The sequence below is a fragment of the Pseudopipra pipra genome, chromosome 7, assembly GCF_036250125.1.
Source record: "Pseudopipra pipra isolate bDixPip1 chromosome 7, bDixPip1.hap1, whole genome shotgun sequence".
Lineage (NCBI taxonomy): Eukaryota > Metazoa > Chordata > Aves > Passeriformes > Pipridae > Pseudopipra > Pseudopipra pipra.
This window is the reverse complement of record NC_087555.1, coordinates 17,302,590-17,312,809: the sequence shown is the minus strand read 5'-3', so window position 1 is coordinate 17,312,809 and position 10,220 is coordinate 17,302,590. Positions and strand designations below refer to the sequence as shown.

The window sequence follows — 10,220 nt, the reverse complement described above, 5'->3', positions numbered from 1 at the left end:
AGTCTTGGATAATGGGGCATTTGTAGAGCCATGGCATCAGGTTACTCAATACTACTGCCCAAGGAAGGTTTTTCCATCTCAGCTTTTATGTCAGTAATGGAAATTAGAGTGGCAGCAGCATCCTTACACTGGAGAGTGCACTTCTGGGAGTCACAAGATTTGGAGGAACTTCCCTTCATCCTCAGTGCACCAGCCTTTGGCAGAACCTGAAGAAAGCAACAGCCAGGCCACACACATCTGTCACTCACACACCCTGACCATTGGTGCAGCACCTGTGGAAGGATCTTAGAACCCTTAGCTAAGTTTTCAGTGCAGCACTACTGGCTCTGAGGGAAATCTCAGAGCTTTAACCAAGATACACGATTCCAAATGGATGTCCCACCATCAACATGAACATTCGGCTACTTAACACCTTATAAACCTGTCTGTGTTTAGGAACTGAGCTTTCTGATATCTGATAATTTCATCAAGCTACCTTCTGAGCCCGGAAGCAAAGGTAATGGGGAATCAGCATTAGTTTTTCTGAGGGAAGGCAAGAGAAGAACAAGATATATTCTTGTACATTTGTTATGCATATTTTTGGGAGTTATACAACCTTAGTTTTGCAAAGCAATTTTCTGAACTTTCACTGACAAACAAATCTGATCTGAAAAATCTTACATCAGCAGGGTTGTTTTGCAGATGTTATTTGCACCATTTATTTATCAAAAATAACTAGAAAATGTTTTTAAAACATCATTCCAGACTGTACAAATAGGAATGTGACATGGGCTGTCTGTTTTACTTTACTGTTCTACTGCTTCGTATTCTGAGCAACTAGAGAGGCTATTTTCCCCAGGGGTTCAGGAGGGCATACTATTTCATTTCTTCAGAAAATTGTTTCTCTGGATTTCAATCTTTTTAGCTAGATATGACAAAATATAATATCAAGAACACTTATGCTTTTTTATCAGCTCTATTTTCAAAGCATAAATAATAGATCAGTATATATTTAAGTCAGGTGACCAACTCTTATTTCTGAAATCAAATAAGCATTCTGCAATTTTTAAATGATGCTGTACATTTTCACTACAGTATCATTATGCCTTTAAAATGCTTTCAAAAGACTAATTTATAAGCATGGAGTGATTTTGAAGATATTTCACTAGCGTTAATAATACCTCACTCAGGTGGCACTCAATTTTCTGAATCCTTGGGTTAATGAGGCAAATAAATCAAAATTAAATTGGCCTTGGGAAAAAAAATTCAAACAAAATTGCATCTATTACATTATACATCCTGAGGCTCCTTCTGTACTGTTCACAATGGCTAACAATATCCCAGCTCTGAGAATCATTACACTTAGTCATAACACAATCTGAGATTTTAAAATCAAATAGATCAGACTTCATGACTAGGCTAATGTAACGCCTTATAATAATATATCAGGAGTATTCACAACGAGTTGTACGCAGTTTTAGTCAAGTACTTTCCATTAAGTGTCCATAAATTTCAGCTGCTCACCATTTGTTCAATAATCCAACAAACTCCTTCCAGGAGGTTTTCACCATTGCAAATTGCTAAGTTTTAAGATAAACTCTAAAAAGACAATACTTTCTGCAACCAGGTTGTCATTCACCATTTGAAAAAAAAGCCCCAAAACCACATAGATGTAGGTAAATAGCTGAAACAAACAAAAACCCTAGCATTTCTAAAAAATAAGTACTTCTAGTCATATTGCTGTAGTAGTATTCCTTATCTAAAATATGAGAGAAAGGAAATATTTTATAGATATTATAAAAAGGATTCTACTGTTGGGGAATACGAGTGTTGTCAGCTCTTTTAAAAAATGGTAAATAATATACAATTCAGAGAACTAAAGAGGCCTAAGTTGTTACCAGAAGTAATAAATTTAGCATGAGCAAACAACAATCAACAAATGCTGACATGCAATGAGCAGTTGCCATTGTTCTCCTGTTGTTATTTGTAGTCAAGTAATAAATGCACTTCTCTGCCCACAGTCACAAGGGTAGCCTTTCAGCCTAAGGAATTTCCTACAAACATGGAGTTCCAGTTGAAAAACAAACTTCCCCACTGAGCTGTTGTAACCACCGTCATCTGCTAAGTCAGCAGCACAGACTCAAGATTTCCACATACACACTATTTATATTTTTTGATGGAAAACACTGCACAAAAGTAGGTTGGGTATTTTTTTCCAAATAAGTTACTACTATTAACACTTAGAATTTATAAAAGCATGCAAAAAAAAAAAAAAAAGGCCTAAGGTTTGGGGTTTTTTTTATTTTAAAGGAGTTAAGGGCCCAAGTGCCCTTACGTGGCAAAGGTCAAAAGAAACAAGAAACAGCACAGAAACATGTTTGCACCTTTTCCCCAGCTAGCACATTCTTCTCGGCTTTGTAAAACAATTTCTGTGGTCAAGTGCTTGATTAGGAGTAATTTATACGGTGGTCTAATATATTTCTTTTGATTTTCCTCCCCAAGAACAAACACCACCATGATTGTTAAGAATTTTCTCTTGCTAGAAAATACCGAGAAAATTTGTTAGAGACACCCTTCCATGAGAGTTGCATTAGGAAAGCTTTTAGGTTTATTATCAATCTATAACTAGTGCACATGTACAGCAAATGAGCAATTGCCACAGGCAAGAGTTCAAAAGGGAAAGCTACCTTAGTGAAAGCACTCACTCCTCTGCTCATGGTAGACTTGAAAGAGAATAGCTCTATTCAGTCCCCATTCCACATTGGCCACTGGGATCAGCTGTCTCCTGGGCCTGGATCCTAGAACAGCCAGATGGTATTGGGGACTAGGGGTTTAGATTTTTGACAGCCTAAAGAAAGCCATTCCAAAAGGTGTTGATTTCACTTTTCCCAGCTCCTCAATTAAAGTTCAGTGCCTAAGTCCAGCACACCAACACTGCTTAGTGCTTGGCTGCTGAAGAAGCAGATATTTTCCAACAATAAAGTCTACTTCAAATTATTCCTTCAAATTTGGGTTGTGACAGACAGCATTGACAGAAAGTCACCATTCAATGGTTACTCAATTGCTTGCTCAGAATGATACAGTAATTTTATTCTGATTTTCAGTCCACAGAACAGAGGAACCACAGAACCACAACTGCTATCAGTCCTCTCAAGGCTTTATGCTCTTTGGCAAGGAGTACTGATTTGTGGTTTTATACTGCTACCAGGTAGTGGTTGTGCACTATCATTATCCAAATAATTTATAACTACAGGTGAGAAAGAAAATTTGGAAATAAACCGAGAGTATCTTGATCTGCTCAGGAAAAAGACGAAACATTTAAAAACAGCATTTTAAATCAATATGTGGTGCAGGTCTGATATGCTCGTGTTCTAAAAGGCATTTAAAAGCATGTAAGCTTGCATTATTACCATGCACATAACCCACTCATGAGTATTATCATGGGAGCAACACGAACACAGTAACATGTCAACAGCTTGCAGGGTCAGACTTTAGCCATAAATTAGAACATGAAACTTAGATTACATTAGAACACAACAAAAATGGTTAAAAAAACTCTTTCAGAAAAAAAAGTAGTATAAAAGCCAGTGGCACAAGATTCATTTCTACCAGGGAACCAATGTTAATTTAAAAGCCAAGATTCATTTGAAAACATTCACCTGTAAATCAAAAAGTCCCCAAAGATTAATTTCTGCATTTACACTATTTGCAAAATATATTTAACTTAAAGGCATCCCTTTTTTCCTGAAATAATTGCTTACAAGATGAGAACTAAAACACAATCTGAAGTGTAGTAAAGGTAATTGCTGCACTTACTGCTTGTGTCATGTTGATGTATTACTACGTATCAAAGGTCACAGTTCTGTACTCATACATTATCAAATTTGAAAGAGCAATATTCGAATCCGACCAACCTTTAAACTGCCCAGAATGTGTGTGAAAATGGATGCAGGCTAACTTGGGCTTAAAAAAAAAAAAAAAATGAACCCATGTTTTGGAAGCTGAGGGGTCAATCAAGCCAGACTGACAGGGTTAGGTGCCACTTCTGTGCATCTAATACCCTCTTAGATTATCAATGAGGTGCAGTACACTGATCACAAGCTAAAGCAGCTGTACTAATGAAAATGAAACAGTCTGAAAAAATTAGGTAATACAGGCCTGTGACACAGGGCAGTACCTTGTGGACAATAATGGAGGAATAAGGACATAAATCACCATTTAGATAAAACCTGTAACATCTACCCTGAAATGCCTCTGTAACTGTGGGTCAAATTCAGCAACTTTGCAACTCCACAGTTCCCTCTGAAGCTGCCACATATTTTTTATACTGAGTTTTCCCTGCATCTTCTTCAGCATACACAAAATTCTGCCATCCTGTGCCAGTCAGATCTTTGAGGGTTGATAGCTGGCTGTTCATGCCATGAGCCAGGAGTTCTCACAACTGGTTGCAGCACAGATAAATGGGTCTTATCAGCATCTACTCAACCTTGAACAACTTTCTTCTCCTACATATGCCTGTCCAACTTGGGGGCAGAGACTGCAATAAAAAGGCTGGGCCACTCTCATTTTTGTTTGGTAACATAAGGGCCTTAAAAAAAAAACCCCTATGAAATTCAAGTTGATTGAATCAGCACAGAAGGAACTACTAAACAGAATTATCACCTTGACACCATAAATGAAGATCAAGTGAATAAATAGCTTCTTCATAATCAGGATTTTTTTATCCTGGAGAAGCAAAGGCACCATATATTCAAACAACAAGCTATATAATTTAATTTCATATGCTTTAAAATTTACTTCATTTAGTCAAATAGTAAATTTCAAAAGGGGAGCACAAATTCAAATATTTTCTCAATTACAAGCAGAAAAACTAAGATATTTCATGAAGTCTATTAGACCCCAAGAATTCACACTAATTAATGTCTTTGCAATTGATTTTAATGGGATTTCAATTGCAGGTGATGTAACTACTGGTCAAGGCCACAGCTAGGATTAAAATGATACTTCTGATTAAAGATACTATTTATAGTACATAAACACACACACCCTTTGCTAATGTAACAACAAGGCTTACAACAATAACATCTATAAATATACAGGATCTCCTGTTTAAATAAAAGCTCAATATACAAAAAATACAAGTTCAAACATTCCTAAAGAAATAACATCTTTCACATTTCTTTTAAAACATCATTCAAAATAGTTTTCTTAAAATTAATTTTCTTGGTGGTTTTGTAAAATGTTTTTCTTTGAGTGCTGAACAAGTCAAAATTAAGTTTCATCAAGTGAGTAGAACTCCTTGAAATGACGCAAGGAATTAGAGGGCAGACCACTTCAGAAGAGCTGGAAGGTCTTTGTTGCTTGAGTTTTCTACAAATCCAGCTTCTCTATTTTCATTGAGGCAGCAAAATGGAGAGAGAAAGAGAAAAAGAATTATTATTTCAATATAAGTTACAAATTTAGAGATGACTTTGAATTTACAAATTGAACACCCAAAATTGTCAGGTCTTCAGTATCCGCACCCCTTTTCTCCCATATCTGATTACCTCAGGATTTTGCTGCATGTATTCCTCTCTGGCAATTACAACCTCACTTTTGCAAATTATTTTTGTCACAAAGAACAGAGAATACATGATTTTACAGTGGCAAAGGCTTATGAAGCCCTCCTGAAAAACATTAGTAATTATCTACTGAAAATCCTAGCACTATAATGCTAGGTACATACAGAGGCAGTCCTGAAGTAGGTTTATTCCCACAGTGACTACAGTGAGAGATAACCAGTATTACAAGAATTGGTCAGGACACTCCCTTCTATGCAAAAATTTAAGTCATGATCAAATCGATTTTACGCAACCTTGAAAGGGTTATATTATGATACAGTGCTTTAGATTTTGCACTGTTGCAAAGTTAAATAATCTATCAAGAATCTTGGTGTGTTTGCTTTAATCTCAAAACCCCATGGTTTGGGAGCAAATTATTGTATAATCAATACATTTCATTTTAAAACCCTGCTCACTATCCTGCCCATCATACACTCTCTAGGTCTTATTCTTCATAGAATCATTATTCTCGCAGAGAAAAGATTGAATGTGACCTGATAAGACCCTAGAGAGGTCCACAAATCAAAAGCAATGGTGAAGTCAAATTCCTTGAGACTTGTGATCTTAAGGGACAACTCAATTTATTATTTTTTTAAATGCTGAAGGGTAGCAGTTCCTATTGTTAAACACTGTTATAGCTTATTCTATTTGTTGTGTAAACAACCCTCTAGTGAAGACCTAGTGCTAAGAAATTCCCACCTACTCGGGAGGCCATCCCTTTCCTCCAAAGACCCAGAATCCAGAGCATGAAGTACACTTAATTTCAGACAACCAGATACATCTCAAATATGACACATTTCTGATGGAAGTTTACAGCTTTTCCTCTGCCAGAAACTTTGGTGTGTTACTAAACACCAAGACCTGCAGCCAATAGCCCTATGCCAGCCAGTCCCATCGGCTGTAATTCCTCACCTTCATCACCCTCCACAAACCTGAGAACTATGAACTCCACCTAAAGACCACACGATGGAAGAGAGGAGCACTCCCACAGATCAATAATTAACCATTTCACACACACTTTTTCAGTGAATCAAAACTTCCTGACAACAGACAAAACTCTCACTTAGATACTCTCATTAAATACATTCCTAATCAACAACAAGAAGGCACACACCACTGGTTACAGAGTAATCTGTTATTGCACTCTTGTTCTCCAACTCCATCTTAAACCTAATGCCTCCTGCAAAGCTATTTGTCCAAATTATTAAGAACTTTCAAACTTTCAGTTAAAAAAAAACTTACTTTCCTCCTAGTGTTTATGCATTTGATGTATATGCAGCCTCTTCTTAAATTAGCCTGTATTGGGGTATGGTTTCTATGCAGTCTCTCCTTGGGATGCTCACTACACCAGAAATCTGGACAGGTTTGCATGTATCAATTTCAGAAAGGAATTGAAACATGAAATACTGAGATCTGATGCACTAACTTTTAATCATGTCACTGGACAGGAAACAAGGGCCTAAACATTTTGCTTGAGAACACCCAGTGAACTGGTCAAATAAATTTTCAAGGTTACTGTTCTAGTGAACCATTTCCAGACAGGATATGCCTTACCCCATGAACAGTCTTCCACACTGTGAAAGATCTAACAAAACCTTATTCCAGAAGCAGAATAAATAAGAAGCAGCAGCTTACTTAAAGCTGTCTTTACATCTAGTACTCTTGTACTGGATGTGTTCAGACTTCATGAAGATTAAGACTTTGGAAGTTTTTAATAGCAGATGTAACTATGGAATCATGGACAATTTCCTCTACCCTACTCACTCATCCATCACCAAAGACCTACAAGTGCACAAACATTGCTATGTTCAGAACCATGTACCAGAAGTGTTTCTCCTAGCCTTTGAAAGTTAAAAACATTATAAACCTCTAGCTATAGCTAGACAGTTTCTTCTAAAAGTTATTGACATCTGTTTATTCTGAAATTAACTCTAAAACACAAACGAGTTTTGCCAATATGATTCATTGTCAATTGCAGCCTTATTACTTCTGAAATAAGAATATGCTATTAACCTGGGGTATGCTATTAACCTTGCCATGTAGTAATAGGCAAACCCTCCCACATTTTCTGAAAAATGTTTGCAAGCTCGTCTTCTTTAACTCTCGATTAAGACCTTGTTCTGACAGACAAAACCACTATCCCTTCCATTCTTCCAACATCTTTCACTCTGTCATTAAGTCCTTCATTGGCTTCTACTCATGCACCACATGGTGTTCAAACCTCTTGTTCTTGACTTCAAGGCAACCATACACACCCCTAGTTATATGCTTTTGATAACCTCTAGACCATTCCTAAATTGTCAACTTCCACATTATTCTCCTTTGCCATTGAGCAAAGCGTCTCTTTCTCCTGCATGTGGCCTAAACAGAATTCTTGAGACAAACCATCGTCATACCAAGATTCCACTACATTATCTATTTCTGTCAAAATGTCCAACGTTAATCAACTGTTTTCTTCTTTAGAAAAGTATCAGAGTTTGAAATAACATTGCCTTTCTTCCCTGCTCGGCAGACTTCTTAGTAAAGCTTAAATTTGACCAATTCATTTAAATTTATTTTGAATTAGAACAGTCATTTGTCTTTTGTGGTAGAGTTTACATAGTCCAGATAATTCCTCCCTTATTTATAAGCTATGTTTGACTAAAAGGAGATCTCTGCAGTTATTCACAATATTTCAGAATCAATAAAAACATGGCACCAACAAGCTTGCTATGTATTACTTTACTACCCCACTCAATTTTGCTTTTCATTTTGGACACAGAAAGAAAGGGGGATCCTATAACATCTGAGGTTTTTCACATGACCAGGCTTTTAAGTACTTTCAAAAAAACTGAGATTCAAGTACCTACTAGGAAGTCAGAAGACAACAAAACATGGAACCATAGCAATTGCGGTATTTTCCCCCTACTTTCTTCCATTTCCTCATCTTTAACAGTCTGTCTGCAACTGGATTAAATATGACTGACAATTACTGTACCTTTTTGGTCTACATACTCCTACTTCCAAGTTTTTCTTGGTGTTATAAAGACCAAGTGACTAAGTGGCTACTGCTGTTCATCTACAAGTATTTTTGGATTTTGATTCCATTCCTGTTGGACAGGTGCCTTTTACTTCTGCCACACTTACAGTACACAGAAGGCAAGAAGTAACTGCTGCAGAAACATAATCTTCATCTCATATTCCTATCAGGACTAAGGCAGACACACTTGGCAGGAATAACATGTGAATGCTTACTGTAAATTGAGGAAAGTCCATAGTCTGTCACCATACACATATCTCCATGAGCCTGAATTCACTCACAGATTAATTAAATCTGTACCCTCACTTACTACAGCTGCTTTAAACCCCTGAAAAATTACGAAGTTAAAAACTGATTTTTCCCTACCAAAATACCAGGACATCCTTAACATAACCTTCAAGCCTTCTGAAGCAGTTAATGTAAATGACTGCCTGGATACTTTTTTAGTATGAAAGTCTACCAGGAAAACTCTACCATGTGCTTAAAACACACTTCCCCCTCCTCAAAAATTCTATGTAGTTTTAGATCTAAAAGCTAGGTTTTCACATTCTAAAAAGTATTCATTTTCACATCAGGTTGACTGTCTCTACTTGATCCTTCAGTGACATATTAAACAAAAAGTAACAATCATTCTTGTGGAAAGTTGCTAATGACACATTTAATTTCACATTTAAGAACATCGGGAGAAACAAAACCCCACCCCATTCCAGATACTGAGTCTCTTTTTTCAAAAAAGTTCATATTCCCAACAACCGAAGAAACATCAGCTTCTTTGGCAAAAGCAGGACATGTGAAAACATATGTGTCCCAGGCTAACAAAAATATTTTTAATAGGTAAAATAAAGATCATTTTCTCAGCCAATTCCACAGATATTACATGCATTACAGCCCAGCAGCTGCTTGTCGTGGAAAGGACCTGATATGACCCTACACAAGAACAGACACTTAAGATACACATTTTTAAAAGGAACTAATATCTGTGCCTAGAGTAACCTTAAGTTCTGAAGTGACAGTTATTCATGCCTTCATATGCCGTATGAGGGATCAGGATGTCAAATTTTACTTCGTTTTAGTGATTCTAATGTAAGTACATTCAACAATTTATTGTGCTGAATTATTGATGTGGTCTGTGATTTTTTTTTTCCTCTCCAAAGAAACCAGCCTTTAAGCAGACAAATCAGTACAAAGGAGAGATTAACATCTTACAAAATAATACGTAAACTTTGTCCCCTTTCAGGCAAAATTATTTCCATTTTAAATAAGTTCTAGAATCTAAAATACATTCTCTGAAAATATTAAAATAATAATTTTAATATTAATTTTAAATAAAATATTCCCCTATCACTTTGTACCCTGTACTTTTCTCACACTGTAAGACATGTTTGTTAAAGCGACTGTTTTCTTTGTGTTCCCAACTACGATAGTAAATAAACATTTTGTATGTAACTAATTGTTTATGTAAGTATAGTCAAACATCTATAAGTACATCTTTAATCACATGCCTACATTCTAATAAGGCTACTAATTAAAATATGAATTGCAGTTTAGATAGCAAAGCAGAAAAAAAATTCCTCATTTTTCTAAATACAGACCAAACGTGACTCTGACTGATGCAAGGTTGA

General features: G+C 36.3%; 1 protein-coding gene across 1 annotated transcript in view; it reads left to right on the top strand.

The window, feature by feature from the left end:
* The window catches only part of MTX2 (metaxin 2), a 515,033-nt gene that overhangs the window by 288,284 nt on the left and 216,529 nt on the right, over positions 1 to 10,220 (top strand). The gene's annotated exons all lie outside the window — the stretch shown is intronic.